Raw genomic sequence first — 23,758 nt, forward strand, 5'->3', positions numbered from 1 at the left:
GATATGTTATAATCCACCAAAATGAAATATGATGTGACATTAAATAAATCTTCATTTTTGTTATCTTCGCTGCCATCTTGACTGGGCATGTAGTTAAATGTTTTGGGGTTTTGTTTTGTTTTCCTCTATTTAAGTTAATTCCGTTAAGTCCAATTATTAATGACATGGATCAAAGATTTGTTGTTTTCAGTAATATAAGTAGCTCTATACTTTTGTTATACTGTTTACAGACAATGCATTATTGTGCACTTATAAATACATATAGAATTATATAAATACAACTACAAAAATAGTCTTTCAGCATTGTCTGCTTTTCTCTGTCTTTTATCAGTTTTCCATATAGTGCATATAGTTTTTTCTAAGGAAAGTGACCTCCAAATATTTGTACTCCACAAATTTACAAGTGTAGTCATGTCATATGTATGTAGCTTATAATATGTTCTCCTGTTTCAATGACACAATCCTTTTGCAACTTGAGAGTGTGTTGAGAAGGCGATGCGTATCAACAAGTGTAGATTGTGAAAGGTTAAACTGCTAAAGTGCTGTGTATTGTCTAGAATGAGTGAATCTTCAACAGTGCTACAGTACGTACAAAGATTCAATAGTAGGCCTAGGTAAGGACAAAGTTAGAGGCAGCTCATGAAAATCATACAGAGGTATTCACCAGAGACTCCATTCATGCTGGACCTTTCAAGCAGCTTTTATGTGATGTATAAGTGTTAATTTAATTGACAGTTTCTGTAGGAATACAGTATGTGTTCCTGCTATGAAAAGGCTGCACTTAAAGCATTTTTCCCCCCAGTAGCACCTGTTCTGTCTGCACAAAAGCTCAAGAGATTATTAATAACATAAATTAAAGCCTGTCATGTAAATCCAGCCTGTTTGGACCTGTGACATCATGTCCAAGGTCAGTGTCTGCAGCTGACTGCTGATCAGCTTTACAGAGCAGGATACAGCTGGCTGTGATACCCATCTCCCCTCTGATTAGCAGAGCTCAAGTAAAACCTTAATCGCCTTGTTGACTTGAAAGGATCTCAAAGTGGGAAAGCTAATTAACTCTACCAGCAGCACAGAGGCGGAGAGGAGTTCCAGCAGTAGAGCTGCTGTTATTGAGATATACTCTTCTCTGTTTCTAGTGTCAAAAATTTTGCAAGAAATATATTTTGTAGTGTTTTGTCTTCTTCAGACACACAAAACATAGTGTTTGATTTATTCTAATGGTTTTCTTTGGCTAGATCTGGCAAATGTCCGTGCTTGCATGCATCTGCTATATCTGCAAAAGGAACCGTTTTTTCTTTCTAAACACATACACACAGGTGTATTTATTTGTCTGCCTGAGATTGCCACAGCATGGTTTAGTTTATGTGCTTTGAGTTCTCTGAGGAACGAGATACTACATACACTGAACCACAGAAAAGCTACCGTCCTAAACTTTTTGCACTACAAGGTTGTATTTACAAAGACTGAGCACACCATCAGCGCTGTGATTCTGTATGAGTGAAGCACCAGCAGCTGTTTAAAGCATGCATGCTTATAAATAATATATGAAAGATGAAAACAGATGGACAGTAACATGAACAAATATTGCGATCCAACACTGCCTCTAAATGCATGTTTATAAGGGTTGCCATTTCCAGCTCTGACCCATATACAGTCTCTCTCTGTCTCATTTTAATTCCTTGCCGGAAGTTTCAAGGAATGCCACCACACCTTATCGGGACCTGTTGTTCAAGGTTTGAAAATATCCGTTTCTTTCTCTCTCTGCCCCTGTTCTGCTCAGTATGTTCTTGGCGCAAAGACAGCGTTTATACTATGCCACATGGATAATAGCAATCAGACACAAAACAGGCAAAATTGCATTCAGCTGCAGAACCTTATGGTAGTGTATGTGCTGTAATATCAAAATCATTAAAACAGGACACATAGATCTTTGTGAATTTGCCCCTCACTACATTACACTTTGCACGTTGAGTATCATAGCAAAGACTCCAGGTTGAAATAACATCCATCAGCTCCTTACTGGCTTCGCTGAGGCATTTTAGGCATCTTATGGTCATCTTTTGTCCCTGCAAACCTCAAACATTTTACTCTACATGTGAGTTACTGCATAAAGTCATTTGTTATTGGGTTTATACTGGGTTAGCACTGACAGGTTTCAGATTCTGGGGAAGCTGTGGTAGAAATTGGTGAGCAGCTCTTTGCATCTGCTGTGGTTGAAAGCACACGTCTGTTCTGTAATTTCTAAAATCCTGCAAAACATCAGTGTGTTCTGTAAGCTTTTGTTCAGTGCGTTGAGGTAATGGGTGGGGCAGGAGAGGGGGGTGATGTGTGTGTGTGTGTGTGTGTGTGTGTGTTTGGTGGGGGGATGCAGCTGATTTGAGGGCCCTGGCAAACACAAAGGGGCCAGGACCTCCTCCACACATGTCCCACACAATGCCCCGGTCCTAATGCTTGTAAATCTATTCACACATCCAGAGGCCAAAGATAATAACAAGCTGTTCAGAATGAATTTCTAATGAGCAAACTGAAGCCTATCTCTCTCTGTCTGCAGAAATCCTGCTTCACAGTCGGCCGTGAAACAAACGCCTGTTTAGCATCAATGCAGAGATGTGTATATGTGAACCAATAGCGTTGGATTAACAAAGGACAGACGGACAACCCACCTATAAAGGAATCTAAGAAATGAACACAGATGTAATTTAATTTAAAACATTTAGTTGATCTTCTACACAAAGAGAAACTTAATGAGTGCAAACTGCACTCATAGAAATTGCTGTTAAAAATGTGGACTGCAGTCATCAAAGCTCTAACAGCACTCAGGTTTAAATATTAATTTAAAATCTTAAAGTTGTAGATGTTAGTGCTGGTTGATTCGGCATCACCCACAGTTGCTGTGGCAACAGCAAGTGTTAGTTCAATACTACAGCAAACACTTGTTGAACAGGTGAATCAGTTTACAGCGCAACCAAACAAACTTATATTGTTTTAATAAAAAAGTCAGTCAGTGACACATACTGTACTTTGCATTTCCCTGTGGCTTCTTCACCGCCCTAAAAGCCGCCCTGTGTTTTGCCAGCTTTCAGTTCGAAGCAGCAGTAGCAGAAAATGTTGTAAGCTTTAGCAGTAACTCAACACAGCTCTGGTATGGCTGTAAACATTTAAGTTGATATCAGTTAGATAAAATGACAAACACTAATGTTGATTACATGTTGCAATGTTTCCTGTGAATCCCGTGTGTTTAATTACTTGTACATGCTACATAGTGAGGACCGAAAACTATTTGAGCAACAGAGTGAGGACATCTTGGAAAGTGAGGACATTTTGGCCGGTCGTCACTTCTTCAAAGGCCTGTTTGACGGTTAAGACTTGGTTTTAAGGTTCAAGTTAGGGTTAGGGTGAGGGTTGGGGTTAGGCATTTAGTTGTGATGGTTAAGGTTAGGTTAAGGGGCTGGGGAATGCATTATGTCGACGAGGGTCCTCACAAAGATAGAAGTACAAGAATATGTGTGTGTGTAGGCAACCCGAATTTAAAAAAAAACAAAACAAAAAAAAAAAAGGAACAGCGGACTTATCACTAACAATACAAAACTAGAGAGGTCATTTAATGTTAATACATTAAACAGCTACTGCAGAAACAAAGGGCAGCCATTAGTAGTTTGTAAAGCTTTTAACTTTAAGCCTCAATTCTATATTCCTCACCACTGTGATGAAATCATATGCAATTTTTGATACAACAGCTATTCAATGTATTCTGTAATTACTTCATTGTTAGTGGTGGGGTCCTCCATCCCTCTTGGGATTTAAATTGCCACCTACGCACATGAGATTCACAGGAAATGAAGCCACATGTAATTCAGTCTTGCTGCGTTCAGGGACCATGTTGGGGGCTCTGGTTCAGATTTTGGCTGTGAAGGTGTTTGAGTCCCTCAGCAGCTGCAGAAAGGTCATCAGAGGTCGCAGCAGCTCGTCTCCTTACCGCTGCAGGAAGCGGGAGCATAATTATGTAAATAAATTATTATAATATAATGTCATTATGCCTTTTATTGCAGAATTACTTTCACCATAACGACCTTAATGTTAGAATACTACTATCTGTTTGGCAAAATAAAAGGTTGACCCTGTGTGTGTGTGTGTGTGTGTGTGTGTGTGTGTGTGTGTGTTCGGTTCAAACCCCTCCACTTGTCTCATTCAGTCTTAACCTCCTGATGACTGCAGCTAATGAAAAGCCTGCAGAGAGGAAGGAGGTGTGTGTGTGTGTGTGTGTGTGTGTGTGTCAGGGGGAGAGCTGCTGCCTATTCTTGTCCCTGGATGGGGCGGGGCAGGGGACTGGTTGCCAGGGCCGACGTTGACTCCTGGGCCCCTGGCTGACAGCGGCAGGCTGTTGGGTCGAGCAGGCCGTCTGGCGAGCAGGCGCGGCCCTCCTCTGAGCTGGCACGCGCCGGCGCAGCAGCAGCAGCCCAGCCGAGGGCATGACGAATCACTGAAAGAAACCTCCACAAGGCCGCGCAGAGCAACACCTGAGCCATTGGGCTGAGGGAGCGGTCGGGGGTGGAGGGAGGGGTCCAGTGGTCCTGGAAAAAAAGCAGACAGGAAGAAACTTAAAAACCAATGCCCCAATTATTCTCTTTAAATCATCCCTTTAAAGGATAATTTGAATTAATCACAATTTGGGGCTTATTTTCTGGTTTGTGAGTACAGACGAACTATCTGTTATGCCTCATGGCACAGGAAACACAAATGCATTACGTACAGTAGGTCAAAGCTAAACCGGATGTCAGTCTGTAAACTGTGATAGACATATACAACCGACAGTTCGGTCATAAATTAATTGTTTGCCTTCATTTTTCTCTTCCAAAGTTAGTTTGACATTGGTTTACAAACTGACTGTGTTCCTAGATCTCAGCTGCCTGTTGAACTTCTTTATAGTGATGTTACCATGACTGCATCCATACAGCTGTGGGTCATGGTGACACCAGGCTAAGCAAGGAAGCCCAGCTGTCTTTCTTCCTAGACACTTCCTCCAGCTCTTCTTGGGGAATCCTGAGGCGTTCCCAGGCCAGATGGGATTTGTGATCTCTCCAGAGCATTCTGGTCGCTCCTATCAGTTTAATGTGGCTGGAATACCTCCACAGGGAGGTGTTCAGTATGCATCAGATATATGGTTCACTTTAAATGGTTAAAGGAACCACCACGTAAAGGAGCAGTGTTTCTATTGTAGGTTCCATCCAGAAGTTTAAGGTGGCTGTGGAAAGTTCGTAAACAGCGGCTGTGCTCAATCGGAATTTATGTCCACCACAATAAAATATGATGTTTACCTTAACTCAGGGGTGTCCAAACTTATTTTGGATGGGGGTCAGATTGGATGATGTGAAAAATGTGCGTCGAGTGTGCATGCACGGTCCATGGTGATGTGGGGCGCAGATGATGATCACCACTCTTTGCTGCATGTTAAGGCACATCTCTCCCACTGCTGAGGAGGCAGAAGGAAACACTGCCAACCAAGTTGCCTTGTAGCCCCTCTGTCTGTCTCTTGTTTCTGTCCCTCTCTTGAGTGCACTCTCTCTTTCCCCTGGTTCTCCACTATTGCTCCATTGTTCTGTCACTCTCCCTCTCAGCCCCCTTTCCTGCTTCATTCAGCCCATTAAAACTCCTGCCATTTACGCATGTGAACTGCCAGTTTCATAAAAACAAACATAAAAAAACCACTGCTAAATTGGTGAGAGCCTGACCCACTTCAAGCCCAGGGGCCAAAATGAGAAATTACAGCCCAGCCCAGTCCAAACCTGGCAAGATGGGTCAGGCCCTGTCAGGCTCAGGCAGAGAATCAGAGTTCTGGTCCTGCCATCATGAGATGAATGGAAAAAATGCAAAGTGTTCTTGCTTGATTACCCAGTATTCTGCAGTGTGCCACATGTAGTTTGTTTTGAACAACAAGCTGTGGGCCGTTTAAAATCGTTTCCTGGGCCGCAATTGGCCCCTGGGCCACACTTTGGACACACCTGCCTCAATTTTTCACATTTGAAAATTTTCAAAGCATTTTTGTTGTAACTCTTGCAGCCTAACCCACTCCTCTTAAATTATATGACTGAATACACTGGAACCAGTGGAAGAAAACATAGATACAAACAGCTTTCTTACTACACTGCTCCTCTGCATGCTGCAATGGATCCCAGTGGCAGCTTCAGTCCTAATCAAGACACTGGTAATCGCCCACTGGGAATGACTCAGGCCCATCCTACATCCAGGACATGGTCAAACCATACACCCCAGCCCATTCACTAAGCTCTGCTTCATCCTCGATATGAAGGGGGCCTGGCTTCCACTCAACAAAGTGTCAACTGCTTGCTGTCCTGGTTACCAGTGGTGTAACAAACTTCTCTTTGCATCAGGACAGCAGAAACTCTACGCATCTTCAGACTGAAGATGTGCTAAAGATAAAAAAATAAACTAACTCTCAATCTCATGTTCCTCAATGCAGCACTTGAACTAGTTCAGCAATGTACTTGCTTGATTAATTCCTGCATTCTTAAGGGTTGTACCCTCATGGTTGGATGCACTTACTGTAAGTCTCTTTGGATAAAAGCATCAGCTAAATAAATGTAATGTAAATGTCTGTCCTGTTGAGTTTGATGTTGGCAGCCTCAGGCAGCTTCAGGGTGAACTGGGGGTCATAACGGAGCATCGCCGGTTCAGCTGCTATAGCAACCAACATCATCATCATCATCACAACAGCACACATTTTGACAATTTACAATATCACAACATTTTATGACAATTATATAAAAAGCCTAAATGAGGACTTTACAAACTGCCATTTTCAGAAAATTGACTCCCACTCAGAACAAAATGATTGCTGGCAATAAACCGAAACACATCATGGGTTTGCTTTTTATGTCATGAGTCATCCTGAGGTCTGTTGGACAAAAAAGAGCTCAATTTTCAATACTGAACCATCTGTGCTTTAAAAAAACAGCAGATAAACTTCAATTAGCTAAATATTTTTCCCTACATGCCTGCATGCAACTGCAGTAATTGAAATGAAACTAACCTGTGTCCTTGATCTCCATAGAAACGGAGCTTTTCACAGAAATGAGCCACTGATGGACGAGCAACCGGTGAGTTACGTGGACTCAGGAGGAGCAAGGAGACCTGAGTATTGATCCCAGACAGACCACATCTGTTTGGGGTTCTAGCTGCTCAGAGAGTGGTTGAAGGGGCGACCTTGTGAGGGTTTGTTTATATTTTCACAGTCATATCTGAGGCTACATAAAACATCCCACTGTCCCTGCTGTAGTGTCCTTGGTAACTAAGTTTGCATAAAGTGTGTTTTAAAATGTGCTAACAAGGCAATTCAGTTAGCATTAGGCTGGTCTTTGTTGGTAAAAGGTAAAAGGAAGAAACTTGAATTCAGAAGGTGTGCTGTTGTATTTTAATTTTAATGCAGTTTAATTACAGGAAAATAGGTGTGAAAACATTTGCTTTATGACATTTTGTGAGTTTATTTTGTTCATTTATCAGACTAAAAAAGCTAAGAGACTTTGTATTTACTTGTTTTCTTGGAGGTGAAATGCTGCCTCTTATTATTTTGGAGCATGTGGCCAGGCATTACACACTACACTTTTGAGCTACCCATCAGTTTATAATTCAGTTTTAAATTAACCTGACCTTTTAAATGAACTGCAACATTAAAGTGAATGAAACAAGTTATCTTTAATTACTATTCAATAATCTAACACATATTATTCTGAGATGGATCATTCTGCATGATGACTATTTTCACTTTTGTTAATTTATGTATATTTTTATTATAATACTTTTGTATTACTAACAGAGTATTTTTACAATGTAGTACTGCTACTTTTACTTACACAAAAAATCTAAGTTTTTCCTCCACCACTGCTTTTTAGCTCCAGTTTTGGTCTCCACCAACTTCTAACATTGATTATCAGGAGCAGTTTGTTTTTTCACCCATTTCAGTTCACTTTTAGTAACTCTTGTACTTATCTTGTTCTTATTGTTACTCTATTAGGCACTGGTTTTTCTTCTGCTCCTTGAAAACACTTCTATCTTGTGTATTTGTATATTTAATACTGGGCCCAGTGAGTGGCCCTGGCCTGGGGAACCGGCTGCTTGTCTTGTTGGTACTGTTTGTGAGTCATTAAAATTTTGGTTAATGTACTCAGTGTAACTGTAATTTGAAGCATTCTCTGGCACAAGAATTCCCTTCAGGATAAATAAAGTTGAATTCAATTGAACTGAACTGAATTGAACTCAGTTGAAATATCTTTCTCTTTAGCTCCTACATGCTCGGCTATGTTCACCAGCTAGTCTCTGTATCTGTCTGCTGTTTGAGCAGTGAAACTGACGAAACAGTAAATATGACATAGAACCAAAACTATGAACTAAAAGAAGCTAAATAACTCCGTAAGCTGCAGAGTCAGTGATAAATTTCAGTGATTGTGACACCACAAGTGCCTCTTTTCACTTTCCCATAAAGTTGTTTTATTTAATAGTAATAGCAAAGAATATTGATGGAAAAATCTAATGAGACTTAGGATAATATTTCTAAAATGTATAGTTGTGGAGCCAGACTGTTCAAATGTCCTCCCCTGTCACACCCAGACAATGACAGGCATCAGTAATTGAAACATTACGGCACCCCAGTGTTGTAGCTTGAGGGCCTGAGCTCTTTGGAGACAGCATGTGTGTGTGTGTGTGTGTGTGTGTGTGTGTGTGTGTGTGTGTGTGTGGTGGTGGGGAGTTGAAGAGGGTGCAGTGCACACCCGAATCAATAAGGGTCAGAGAGGAAAGGGTCGTCTGAAGTCCCCATAAACTGACAGAGGTTTCAAAAGGTTTGGATGGTGGCAGCTGAGGCTGGATTAACCCCCTCCGGCCCCACAGTCGGACAACTTGTTTCATTGCCTAATGGAGCTGCAGGCGAGGGGATTATTGCGATGGCAGACCATGACGAGAAGTCTCTCACCTCAAAGATGATGTAAGGAGACCAAATCTTCTGGCCTTTGACAGGTCATTATCTTCCACCAGTGTTTTTGCTGGAGGGAGCTTCTGCTCTCTTTAACCTTGAATCATGCTGCACTCCTTCAACTGTAAACATGAATTACAAAAGAAGCGATCCCGAACATGAAGAAGATTCCACCAGGGGGCATTACTGAAGTGTTTGTGAAGTGGGTCAAGCACGCTCGAGGAAACTGTCTCTGCTTTGAGAAGCAGATATGTCCTTGAATTCAAGAAACAAGACATTCTTCTGATGGGTAAAGTACCGGGTGACTCACTCGACTGCCTCTCGAGCGACGGTTGCTTAATTAGCCCCCGTCGACAACGTTGACCTTCCTATAACATGCTCAAGAGGCCCATGGTCACGACAACCTTCCCTCAGAGAGATAATTGGTCCGTAAATATGAAGCCGTTCGCAGGGGGCTCAGTGTGGCGCAGCTATAGAGGCACACATCACTTCCTGCCTGAGTCAATACAGCTGAATGTCAATGATCACTTGCACAGAGAAATATATACAATATGATGAAGTTAACAGTCATTAGAGTCAATGTGCTGCAGTTTAAGAAATATTTCCTTCCTTCCTTCCTTCCTGAGAGTGAGATGAGATCAATGTCAGTCTCATTCAGTACACTGCTGGAGTGCAGAACAAACATCCAAGGGGGCACGGGGCTTAAAAGGATAGTGCACCCAAAATGAAAATTCAGCCATTATCTACTCACCCATATGCCGATGGAGGCCCTGGTGAAGTTTTAGAGTCCTCATATCCCTTGCGGAGATCAGCGGGGGGAGCGGCTAGAACACCTAATGGCAGACGGCGCCCCAGACTGACGTCCAAGAGCACAAAATTGAATCCACAAAGTACCTCCATACTGCTCATCCATAGTGATCCAAGTGTGCTGCAGCCGCGACATAAAAAGTTGTTTGTCATTTGAACTCTGTTTTTAGCCTCACTGTAGCCTGTAGCTCTGACTGCTTCTCTGTGCTCCGCGTTCATGTGTGCGCGCTTGCGCGAGACCAGCGAAAGCATGAGCTTTGCTCACCCGTGTTTACATCACGTGACACGTGCACTGCAGGGAGAGACAACGTAACCACAGAGCTAAAAGATAATTTGCACTACGGTCTTTTAGCAAAGGGCAGCCCAACATATCTGAAGACTCTGAAATTGAAATTGAGGAGGAACAGCATTTCGTTGTTGAGCCGTATTTGTTTGAGCCCGAGTATACGGACGGAACTCAGGCTACTGGACGAAGCAGCCGCCGCAGCTCATGAGCCTAACCCTCAGCCAGCAGCAGAATACCGAGTCGAGCACTGGAAACCTGGTGGTGTAGTTGTTTCAAATGCAAAGCAATGCCAAGGGATGAGGAAAGTCTTTGCTGCTCAGACTGGGAATTGGCGATGCCTGCACTTGAGAATCTGGACATCAGTACTGACGAGACTGCTGCTCTTCAGAGATCACTGATCACCCTGAGCGCGCACATGTGAGCGCGGAGCACAGAGAAGCAGTCAGAGCTACAGGCTACAGTGAGGCTAAAAACAGAGTTCATATGACGTTTCGGGGCTGCAGCACACTTGGATCACTATGGATGAGCAGTGTGGAGATACTTTGTGGATTCAATTTTGTGTTCTTGGATGTTAGTCTGGGGCGCCGTCTACCATTAGGTGTGCTAGCCGCTCCCCCTGCTGATCTCCGCAAGGGATGTGAGCACTCTAAAACTTCACCAGGGCCTCCATCGGCATATGGGTGACTAGATAATGGCTGAATTTTCATTTTTGGGTGCACTATCCCTTTAAGCCCAGTTCAGACAAATGATTCACAACAAGACAAAACCATTTTGGAACGTTGCAGAGAAAAGCTGCAGCAGTGTGAGCTGGCCATCTGAGCACAACTCAAGCCGGCTGATGGTGTCACCTGCAACTCAGCTGGCCCTCTGTTTCCGTCCTCACGTGTGCCGGTGTCGGACGGTGAGTAAATGCTGCTGCTCGCTGTATGTCCTCATCCCCCCCAAACACACACATTTTCAGTGACTGATAAATTAGCGCTGTTTTTTAATATTATTGCGGCATATTTATTATGAATACAGACCATTTGACGCTTGTTTTGTTTCTGTTTTTCGCCATTTCATCACTACTACAAATGCAGCTGAAGCCAGTATGTTACTATCACTGTCCTCATTCATATTTTAAGGGGCTACAAATTATATTCAGCCACAGAATAATCCTGAAAAGCTGGAAAACAGAACAGAGAGTTGTTGCATAGAGATGATACGCCGTCTCATCTAGTTGCATTGGTGTGAACCGTCAGCTTTTTAGAACGTTGCAGAACGGCGCATTGCAGGTAGTTGAGTTTTAAACTCATCTCACTGTGAATGTTTGGTCTGAACCGGGCTTTATAGCGGGGACAGCACTAAATTACTGGCAAGTGGCAACGTAGTCATGCATAGTGAAAATGAAACCATTCAGTAGTATGCTCCCCAGGAGAAAATTTTATTCTCATTACTCTCCTAATAATCTGACTAGAAACACAGAGGAAATCACTTAGGTGTAGCTAAATGCAAGGACATGCACGTTTTGCATTGACTGAAAATATTTGCTTAATCACACATAAGGTAACACATGAAGAAGTCACTGAAAATTACCAGCACAGACAAAACATCCAAAATATTGCACTGTTTGTACTGTGCAGACTTAATGTCGAATTAAAAGAGCATTCTTCCAGGGACATGTATTTTCTAGGAGCATGTTTCTGTATGGAATTTTGAGTGAAGGTCTGATGACGGAATCCAGTCTTTATGCTACGTTCCAATAGGCTAAACACCATGTCAGTGTTTCCCCTATTGCAACGTAGCATAAAGACTGGATTCAGGGGGAAACCTTTAACAAGAGTAGCATATACCAGCAACCAGTGTTGGAAGAAGTATTTCACAAGTATTCTTATGTTAAAGTACTATTATCACTGTGAAAATACTCCACTACAATCCTGCATTCAAAATCTTACTGAAGTAAAAGTATCACAAATGTACTACTTGAGGTTTGAAAAGTACAAGTAATCATTGTGTCAGCATTTTATTATTATAGGCTATCTGATGTTTTTGTATTAATATTACTGCTACATTAATGTGTATGTTGCATTTTACTGCTGAAGATGTTTAAGTTTGTGCTAATTTTACCTCCTTTATACACTGTCGGGTTTAATCTACAGCATCATATTCTATAAGATCATCATATGTTTGTAGCCTGGCTGTCCTGTATCGTTGTCTTTTCATGGTGTCAGAAAAAAAGCCCTGTTTTCAGCTTTGTGGTGACGATGAATTTTCCAGCTGATCCAAGAGGGTTTTTAAGTAGAGCACTTTAGTAAATGTACCTAGTTACTTTCCACTACTACTCTTCCAACACATTTACAGCTGACAGATTGTGAAATATCATAAAAAGCATATGGTTGAATCATCAGTCGTAGCTGGTAATGACCATTCTGTGTGAATATCAGGCAAATTTTAGGTAGTTAAACCTGGTTCACATCAACACTCCTCTTGGTACTTTTACTGGTTCTGGAAGAGAAAAACTGAGGTGCTGAAAGTTACGAGCATCCGTCTCGTCCCAGATGGCTCGGCGCTGAGATACACCATAATCTAATTTCCATCCCCATTAAACCAAATAAGTGAGCAGATTAAATTTTCATCTGCATCTAGGGTTTAGGGAATTAAGATGGTGCTGTAACAGAGATGAGGCTTGATTGCCGCTAAATGTGATTGTTTCTCATTTATGATATTAAGTGGCACCGAAATTAGCTATTTTTTGTTTGTTTTTGTCATCTGCTAAAGTGCATCATTAAACATATTCTGTGAAACTGTGTTTTAACGATGTATAAGGAAAACGAGATTAGATTTTCAGGTTTTAGGGATGTTCAATTCCTCAGACATAATGTAAATAAAAATATATACAATAAGAATATTCATGCAGAGCTGCTCCGTTTTCAGTTTTAGATTATTGTATTATATTACTGATGCATTAAAGAGGCATTTTATAGTCTGAGTTGTTTGAGATCATTTTTAGCTGCTTTATTTATTGTTTGGTAGTTTATTTTATAACAACAGGATAAATTAAAACAAGATTAAAAAGTGCCATACTTACTATTGCAGTGTAAGTATAAATTTTCATAAAATCTAAATACTTTAGTAAAGTACAAGTACCTCAAAATAGCACTCTACAGTTCTCTTTATTCTTGGTCTGAAGATAAATATGTGCACTTCTTAACACATAAATATGACCGTGGTTCAGTTGTATTCAGGCAATTTTGGCCAAATGAAAACATCCCTTTATTTTTAACACATTATGCGAGGTTTATACCTCTGTGTCGAATCGACGCTGTACCTTACACCATAGCCTAACTGTGCACCTCCCCACAATGTAACTACATGTCGCAGCAAGGCAGACCTCCTGTCTATTTTTGTAAGATGAAAACTACTTCCCTGAGTGGAAACAAATCTTTAATTTACTTTTATTTCACAGATAAGAAACAATCAACTGTGAAGACAATAAAGCCTCCTCAAAAATAGCATTTTAAGTCCTATGTGGGATTTATCCTGGCTTCATATGAGCAGAGGAAGACTCAGCTCATCGCTAGGCTAATTCATACAATGTAAAATGCCATAGGCTTGTGCTAATAATGTTAGCATGTTATATTTGTTTGGAGAACATGTTTAGTATAAGACAGCTGTTTTGTCAGTGAACCTTGTGAGCTGTAATGGAGCCGAATTTTGTAATGTTATCTTTGTTAAATGTTGCTGTTGTCCTTGGCTTCATATGAGTAGAGGAAAAGTCTGCTAGCCACAAGGCTAATTCATGCAATGTAAAATGCCTTACACTTGTGCTACTAACATTAGCATGTTGTATTTGTGGGGAAAATGTGTCCAGATAAAGACAAGTGCTTTGTCTGTGAATGCTGCGAGTTATAACGAAGCATGAATTTGTGTTTGAAATTGTCTCTATTTAGCCATGTTTAAAGTGTGTTTTGGACTAAATTTCACAGCACTTCACAGAAACCCCAATGATTACTAGTGTTTTGGAGGTGTAACTGCAGAGTGACACAGAAACACCACCGCACAAGTATAAATGCTCACAATGGCGTGGGCTACATGCAATGGCTAGCATAGGCTCTGCATAGAACTAATGCACAGTTATAAATCCCACTTTATTCTGCAATGGTGGGATGGTCTTGATGTTACACAAAATTGTTACAAACAAGGATCATGAGATGAGAATGAGAAATCAACACAAATAAACAACTCAGCTAACAAACAATAATACAATAATAAATTTGATTTCATATTTTTCTGTGTTTTTTTTTTTTTCCAACTGTATGGATGGGTTTTGCTTTACTCTAATGCCCTCCACATACATTCCAGTCCACACTCCAATCCACCATACCGCCGCCTATGTCACCTGTAGGAAGAGCCACCACTGACGGTTACTATAAATTTGGGGGTTTTGTCGTGTTGCACATACAATGGCAGCGGATACAAAAACCACTATCCTTTTTAATGACTGGATAAATCAACTGAATTAATATAGGATGTTATGGACTGCTTGTAATGGTGGTTTTGCAGCCATTTTGTCACTGGTTTGTTGACACCATCTTATGTCAGCCATTTTAAAAATTACAACTTTGTGTTGCATCAGTCCTGCAAGCTCACCACCATCAATAACTGTATATATACCAAAAACCAGTGGTGTAGTGGAGGATATACTCAGGTATATACGGGGTATACCCACTTCTTGTTCTATCCAGTGACAGTATACCCACCTATCAGCTAAACAGCCATTGTAATATATAGGAGAGTATGCCTTCCTCATCGGTAACCTACCTATCTACCTAGTAGTACACCCACCTCATCAACTACCACTACACCGCTGCCATATCCTATAAACACTGGAGAAAGACTTCTTTATGACATTTTACCCTGTATGATTTGTATATTTCAGTCAAATATCCATTTTACTTTTTGCTCTTTTGTTTTGTTTTTATTCTTTTTGTATTACATTGGTGCGTTCTCCCTCTTGGTGTTAGATTGAAGAAAAAAAAAAAACCTATAAAGAAAAAGTTCAGAGAGATGACACAAATGGTTGTCACTTTTCTGCCAGCACAATTGGGTATGAGAATAGGTGTGATTGGATATTGAATACCAGTGTATCCAGTTATAGATCTGACATACAGAAGCTGAATCTGGAGTCTGTGTGACCCTCTCCCCCCTGCAGAGCTCTGATCAGCCTCCACCCTGTCTGGGCATGCCTACACCCGGGCGTCTAGTTAACTGATCTGGTGGGAACAGCAGGAACAGTGCATTCAGAGGCGTCAGGAAGACTCAGGAGGTGGCTGACGAACAACCTCCCAGTCGTATTAACAAACCACATAACAGCACACAGCAGCGCCTCCGAGTTCTGAGAAAGCTCTTGGTGTGATCATTAGAGAGCAGAGAGGAGACAGAGAGGCATCTCCCCGAGGTTTGACACAATACAACAACCTCCACCATCAGGTCTGTGGAAGGAGTGTCTGCTCCAGCAGGCAGCTAATGAAGGCTGAGAGGACCTGTGGCGGCTCGGTAATTGAACCTCGGGGACATTCTCTCACTCTTCATCAGCATTCTCTCCTGAAGTTACAGGCAGCATCACACTGCTGCTGCTGCTGGTTAATGTGCAGGGACAAAGGCAGTGTGGTGATTTTGGGTAGACATCATCATGATTTTGTTGACTGAAGGTGAAGAGAGTTCAGGCCAGTGGTCATGAGCTTAATGACTATGGCACAACTGATGTTCAGTTCACCTTTGTTCTCTTTGAAGGAAATGCAACGCAATCTGGATTAAATTTTTATTAACAGAATGAGGAAATGTTGATACTGATCTTACAATATCCGCTCGCAATGATGACAGCACCATTTTATGACAAAGTTCAGGCAGCAAAATGAGTTTGGTTCAGGGTTAGGGAACATTTGTGATATAGTTTAATCCAGAAAAAGTCCCCAGTGTCTTAAAGAACAACACAAACTGAAGCTGTGATCTTTCTTGTAACCTCAACACTAGTTCGTGGGTTGCCTAACATGACCACTTACAGGACTCAGAACTTTGGTCTCTTGTGTCAAAGTCCAGTGCTTTAAAGGGATACTTCATCTACAAAATTGACCATTTGCATATCAGTTACAGACCTCATGTTACGTTAAACTCATCAAGGAAACTTTGTTTTTCTTGCGTGTCTTAACCGTGACTGAAGAATCCAAAAACTGAGAAAATTCTTGATGAATGGGAGTAAATGGGGTCCACGTCTATCGACAGCAAAACTATATCGGGTCAACCACTAATCAGAAGATGGGCTTTTCAATCTCTAGCTCCTCCTGTCTGCATGTTGAAGTATCCTTGGGCAAGATACTGAACCCCAAATAGTTCCCAATGGCTGTGCCATTAGTGTGTGAGTGTGTTTACACTAAGTAACAGGTGGCAATTTGTGCGGGAGCCTTGGCCACCCATATGTGAATGGTTGAATGTGACTCTGTAGCGTAAAAGCACTTTGAGTGGTCAGAAGACTAGAAAGGCGTTATACATGTGCAAGTCCATTTCCCAAATCAACGTATTCTTATTAATCTGTTCGTACGCTATCCTACGAAATAGCGCCCCATTCATGATGTTATGTCCTTAATGTACAGTTACATAATTAACGTGAAGTTACGGAGGTTGGGTTTAGGCAAGTCAAGTTGTTGAGGCTAGGTTTAGGAAAAGAAATATGGTCAGGATGTATATTAAAAAGACTCAAAGTTCACAAGACTCTGAACATGTGACTCAAGGAAAAAGTCCCGGGGGAAAGTTCGGCCTGCCTCCTTACAAGACTGCTCTGAACTTTTCCCTTGTTTACTCTTGTTGGCGCATTGGTCACATGATCGCAGACTTTCAAAATATGTGGGATATGTATCACATTACTTTTTGTAGGAAAACATTTGAACAGTTTATAAGAACAGCCTGACCAGATACCATCTATATCAAAACAAATGTTTACAAATTCTCTCACACAACTCGTGCAGTATAATCCAACTCTCATTTATCCAGTCATATACTCAGTACTTCCCAAACACATGCATTTTTGCAAAAACCTTACGATAAAAAAAAAATAAAAAAATGCATAAGCGGTGCTTCGGCAGTGACTTCCCCATCAGACACCAATGAAAAAGTCATCCTTTCATGTCAGCATGATACGCAGCTGGCCGCTGTCTGTGTGTAACAGCGTCTGATGGTGTTGGAGGAACGTGGTTGGACAGCAATGTAAGTTAAAGCAGCGAAAAATCAGAGTAGGGCATGTGGGAGGGGTACAATCCTCCCACCCGCAGCGGTACAAACGATCACTGACTTTCACCCAGTGTTTCCTTCCCGTATGAATGTAATGCCAAACATTAAATATAGCCGCAATTATGTAATTGTGGCTATAGTACGGTTCATGAGAAATTCAGGGTATGATTAAGGTATTTATGTGGACATTTCCCACAAATTTCATGATGATTGGTTCAACAGTTATGGAGTTAGGTCTATTTATGTGCTGAGCCACGCCCTCTCTAAAGTTCAATCGTCAATATCTTTAAGACACAATGAGATAGCAACAAGCTTTTAATAACTTTTGATAAGCTTGGTACAAAAAATAATACACAGAAAGTTTGTTATGAATTGGACCTATGGTGTATGAGTAGATGTCCAAAATGTGTTTTTCAAAAAGTTCCAAAGTTTTCCAGGCGTCGCATTATGTTTCTTGAGGCTTTTTCGTTGAGCACATTCAGCTGCACTCGTGTCAAATTTGAAGTCAATCAGACATAAGGTGTGAGGGGTGTGTCCTTTCAATAATATCATTTTTGAGCCTTAATTATAGCGCCCTCATCTGGCCAACTGGCATCATATTTCCTGAGCAGCATTTGCACACAACTGGTGAAAATTTCATGTGTCTAGGATGTGACATTTCATGGATATTTGTGAAAACATTTCTAAAGAAAAAAAAAACGTGGTCAAAGCAAAAACAACAGGGTTTCAGTGCTTCGGGTTTGAACCCCTAAAGATGTACGAAACAGGTATACCTGATGAGGTTCCTTCTCGGCAGCTGAGGAAGATCTTTGTCAGTGTAACATGTAGAAGAAAATGTTTATGACGAAACTATGCATGACATATTTCCTGTTCTTTGATCCTGCATTTTTAGGGTCAAACTAATATGACATTAATGTATAGGTGTGAACAAACGTGTGTAATTAAACTCTTGTCTGAGAGTTTATAATGACTTTTCCATGTGGCTTTTGTTGTTAGTCTGTAACAGACGTGACTTGAAATGCACTAATGCACTCTGGTCAAGATGAAGATCGGCCTCAGTGCCATCACTTGTTGGCACCATCTGAGACAGACAAGCTGGGAGACGTCTACCATGTCTGTCCCACAGATGGCCCGGCCCCGCTCTCCCTCTGTCCGCTGGTTGGACTGGCACTCCGCTGGATGCTACACTGGTGCCAAATCAAACCCCACCCCCCTAAAAAAAACTCCCTGGCTGCTTCTGGCACTCAAGGCAAAGCTCTCCCCTCGCTCATCTCATCTCACTGCTTCTGTAAATAAATAACAACAACAAAACAGCAACAAGAGGGTGACACCCGGCAGAACTCATCCGACCACATGGGACCTGCTGGTTGTCAGTGTTTGGCGAGGTGCAGGGGTCGCAGACCATCCCCGCCCGCACCGCCACACATTCTTCCTGGCTGCTGTGCTTTTAGGTCGATCACTAAAACCGCCCTTTAATTCCAACAAATTTTGTGATTGTTGACACCGGCTCAGATGGGTAAAACACAATTGCAAATAATTAACCAAAGGGGGCTGAATTAAAGGGGGACTTAATATGAGAAGGGCGGTGGATGACTCACTTTGCATTAGGCTTTGAAGACCATTCCCTCGCGGCCGGCGTCGGCATTAAAAGCCTGTGCGTCTTGGCACCTTCCTCAATAGAAAAGCAGGCGGTTGATTTGTGCTGCATTAGCGCTGAGCCTTTGTTCTCCCAAAGGGCTGTCAAATGGAGAGACAGCTCCCTGAGACATTTTATAGATACATTCCCCTCAAAGGCAGCTGAGCACCGGCTGGATGAAGCAGCTCAGAGCATTAAAGCTGCTACTATTCCATTCATCCATTTGTAAACATGGACGAATATGACTGACGCACAACTCAGAGGTCGTATGAGAGGATTTAAAGTTCAATTTCACTCTTGTTATTCTCCTTTGTTTGTTATTTCTTCTCCTCTCCTGGGTCTTTCCTGCACTCTGATTAAATGCTTTCATGTGTGTCGCACAAGCATACAGCAGGCGAGGAAATGAATTCCTTATTACACTTTGCACCACATGACAGAAGTGCTTCGGAGAGCACTTAAAATTTCTGCAGATTGGAGTTTTAGCTTTTCAAATGTTTCATAGAGAAAAAGGAGAAGAGAGACGTTCTGAAAGGCAACTGCAGTAAAATGGCAAATGTATATCTTAAACAGAATAAACGTAACTTTATTTTCTGCCACTCTGTGCCGACAAACTTCACCAGACATGTTTATACATGTTATTCATCACTGTTATATTTAGATTTACAGGTAAAAAGAGTACGAGTAATAAGACGTTGACCTCTTGATTGACTGGAGGGATTGTTTAATTGTTCAAGTTATCTGCAAAGCAAAAACTTGAACATTCTTTAGTGCCAGATAGGCAGAGTTTTTCTCAGTTTAGATTCATTGTTAACTAAATAGGTCTACATTTGGAGTTTCAGACTGTTCTCTTAATTTTTTTCTTGACGTAAAGTCTGGGCAAAGCAAAAAGAGTGATTTCTTGCTTAACACTTGTTACATGTTAAAAATACTTGTTGAAAATGTAAAAAGACTGTGACTGTGAAGTACAGCATTGTGGAGTTAAGCGGGATATATACTTGTGCATCAGCTCTATGCATATACGCATGTCGCCTACGCTACTGTGAGCATTTATACTTGTATGGTAGTGTGTCAGTGTCACTCTGCAGTTACACCTCAAAACACTAGTAGGTGGTGGGATGGCTTAAAGAGCAACAGTTTCAAAAACTCGCAGCATTTATAGACAAAGCACTTGTCTTTTGCTGGACACATTTTCCCCACAAATACAACATGCTAACATTATTAGCACAAGCCAATGGCATTTTACATTGTATAAATTAGCCTAGCAGCTAGTGGACTTTTCCTCTATTCATATAAAGCCAGGGACAAAAGCAACATTTAACAAAGGTAACGGTACATAATTGGGCTCCATTACAGCTCACAAGGTTCACTGACAAAATAACTGTCTAATACTAAACACGTTTTACAAACAAATATTATATGTCACTTATAAAGAAAGTAATGGACTGTGTCCTCAAACCATTTACCTATATATGTAATAAATCCTTTCAAACAGGTATTTTTCCTGATAAGATGAAAATGGCTAAGGTGATTCCAATTTATGAAAATGGTGACAAACACATTATATCACATTATAGACCTGTGTCATTGCTACCTCAGTTTTCAAAAATACTTGAAAAATTGTTTGTAAATAGAGTGGATGATTTTATGGATAAATATGAGTTACTGAGTGACCATCAATATGGGTTTAGGAGCAACCGATCAACATCTTTAGCAGTGATGGAATTTGTAGAAAATATTGCAACAGCTATGGATAAGAAACAATATGCTGTAGGTGTTTTTGTTGATTTATGTAAAGCGTTTGACACAATTAATCATTCCTTACTTCTGCAGAAATTGGAGCGTTATGGCATAAGAGGTGTTACACTAAAGTGGATAAGAAGTTATTTAAATAATAGGTTTCAGTATGTAAAAATTAATAATACTGCGTCACATTTCAGAAAAGTAACTTGTGGTGTTCCACAAGGTTCGGTATTGGGACCTAAGTTATTTATACTTTATTTGAATGATATTTGTACTGTATTTAATAAGTTGAAATTTATTACATTTGCGGATGATACAAATTTATTTTGTTCAGGACCAGACATTAAAGAATTGTTGACAACTGTAGAAAAGGAGTTGATCATGTTAAAAGAATGGTTTGATATCAATAAGTTATCATTAAATGAAAATAAAACAAAATTTATGGTCTCTGGTGGTGTTGGGCATAATTGTGAAATGAAATTAATCCTAAATGGAGTTGAAATTGAAAGAGTTAATGAAACTAAATTCTTGGGAGTAATTTTAGATCATAAATTCAGTTGGAAGCCACATATAGAATATATTAAACAGAAATTATCTAAATATATTGGTATTATTTATAAAGCTAGGGATTTGTTGAACAAGGAATGTCTGCGTATATTATATTTTTCACTTATAATGCCATATATGTCATATTGTGTTGAGGCTTGGGGAAATACATACAGAACATATATAGACCCTATAATTAAACTCCAGAAAAGAGTTATCAGAATAATAAATAAAGCTTCCTATCGTGAAACCACTAACAAATTATTTATAGAGTCTTGCATCTTAAAATTCTTAGATATTGTATACTTGAAAACATTAGAAATACTATTTCAAGTAAAGAATAAAAGTCTTCCCACCTGTATTCAACAATTTTTTAAATTAAGAGAAAAAAAAATGTAATTTAAGAGGGTTGATTGTCTTTGAAATTAGTAATGTGAGAACTAATGTTAAATACAGATGTGTTTCATTTTTGGGAGTTAAATTATGGAATAGGGTTAGTGATGAGTTGAAATTGTGTAGATCTCTGTTGAGTTTCAAACATTGAAAGGTAAAATAATTAAGGATTACAATGTAAAATTATTGAATTGTGAAATGATTAAGAAGAAGAATTTAGAGTAAATTTTGTTGTGTTTTTTTCTTTGTATTATTGATATTCTGGGTTATCTTATGGATTGTACAGGATAGGCAAAAATAAGCCTCGGCTTCAGCCTATTCCTTTTTCGGTTACAGAGCTTGTTAAAGTTTGTTGTGAGAAAATGTGTAGTGCAAACATGTATGTAAATGTTCTGTCAGTTGATTGCACACAATTTAAGTATTGTATACTGTAACCGAAATAAACTATTCATTCATTCATTCATTCATTCATTCATTCATATTACATTATATATATACAATATGTCATTTTACTTTGTATAAATTAGCCTAGCGACAAGCGGAGATTTCCTCTGCTCATATGAAGCCAGGATAAATCCGAAGTATAAATCATATATATACATATATAAATCACTCACAAGACTTAGAATGCTGTTTTTGTGGAGGCTTTATTGTCTTCGCAATTTATTTATTAATAAAAGTAAATAAAAGCTGGTTTCCACTGAGGGAAATGGTTTAAGCTCACAAAAATAGACAGGATTGACGTAGTTACTTTTCTGGGGAGGTGCACGTCAGGCTACGAATTGATGCTGCAACTACGTCAACGCAGAGCCTACGCCATAAGTAAGGCGTTGATTCGATGCAGAGGTATAAATCCTGTTTTAGACTGTTAAACTGTTCGTCTTTAAAGCAGAGCAAAATGACGCAGTGGAGTCACGCTTCACATAATTTCTCCCCGTCATATTAAAACTAGGTTACTTCTAACTTTTGAGCGTATATAGCCTCATTGTCACTTTGTTCTTTCCCCAGTGCACTACAATCCACAAGCTCTCTTAGCTCTTTCAGTCTAACGAATGCATGAATAAACATATTTGTTAATTCCATAATCATACACAAGCAGTCACTAAAGTAGCCTACTTTACAGTCTGCCCACAAGCCGCTACCTGGCTTGTGGGCAGTAACTGCTAGCGTTAGCTGCTGTTAGTTCCTGAACGAGAGGCTGTCACTGCGCATTCTCATCCTTCAATTTGAGAGCTGTGTGTGATTGCGTGCGCTTCAGGGTTAGCTGCTAACGAGAGTCCGTCACTGTGTAGCGGCTTGTTCATTGTTTCAGCTCCTTCAGTGGACACACCCCCAGCATCTCAGAGCAGAGGTTACTACTCATTTTCTCATAACTTTATTTTTTATACTCGACAATTTTTTTTGATCATTCTAATTTGGCTATGTGGTCAATAAAACATTTTTCTACGGTCCGACAAACTTATCACAAGTATTTTTGCTTTACTGAGACTTTAAAGTGAAATCTGAATGACTATTAACTTTAGAATGGGCTAAATAAAGTGCAAGCATCTTGAAAAGCTGCTCATTTAGAATAACAACAGCATTTTAAATTGACCAGGCTACTCTCTACCAGTATGACGTGTATGTCAACATTCCATATTAGTACAAGTATGTAGCTTAGTTTGATGCAGACAGCGTATATGTACTCTTTTGTTTTATAACTAAAGGTTATCATGCCTCCTAAACATTCACCATGTTGTTCTGTTGTCAGTAAGTAGAATAATCCTGCTGCTGCTGCTGCTTCAGTCCCAGATCGGGCCCCTCCCCGGCCCTGAGGTCCCGCAGGAGATCAGGTCAGTCGGGCCCTGTGGACGGTTACCTGGCAGCCGGTGCAGCGGGAAGGCTGAAGGTCCCTGAACGCAGCAGCACTCAGCACTCCTCCCACTGATCCTCCTCACTGCATCAGCTCCATCTGTGACCACAGTCTCAGGGAGATTATGTTACATCTACAGTGTGTCTGAGCGCTCACACTATGAAATGAATCTGTACTGAAATAGTAGATACACTGCACAATAAAACTACTGGTGACAAATACAACAGTCCTGTTTTAATCATACAATAACAA

General features: G+C 40.5%; 1 protein-coding gene across 1 annotated transcript in view; it reads left to right on the forward strand.

The window, feature by feature from the left end:
* Window positions 1-8,245, forward strand: part of cfap61 (cilia and flagella associated protein 61) — a 67,965-nt gene extending 59,720 nt beyond the window's left edge. The window contains exon 26 of the mRNA XM_050058601.1: window positions 7,070-8,245. The gene's annotated coding sequence lies outside the window, so the exon portion shown is untranslated. The remainder of the gene's footprint in view (window positions 1-7,069) is intronic.
* The last annotated feature ends 15,513 nt before the right edge of the window (window positions 8,246-23,758 follow it).

The sequence above is a fragment of the Epinephelus moara genome, chromosome 12, assembly GCF_006386435.1.
Source record: "Epinephelus moara isolate mb chromosome 12, YSFRI_EMoa_1.0, whole genome shotgun sequence".
Classification (NCBI taxonomy): domain Eukaryota; kingdom Metazoa; phylum Chordata; class Actinopteri; order Perciformes; family Serranidae; genus Epinephelus; species Epinephelus moara.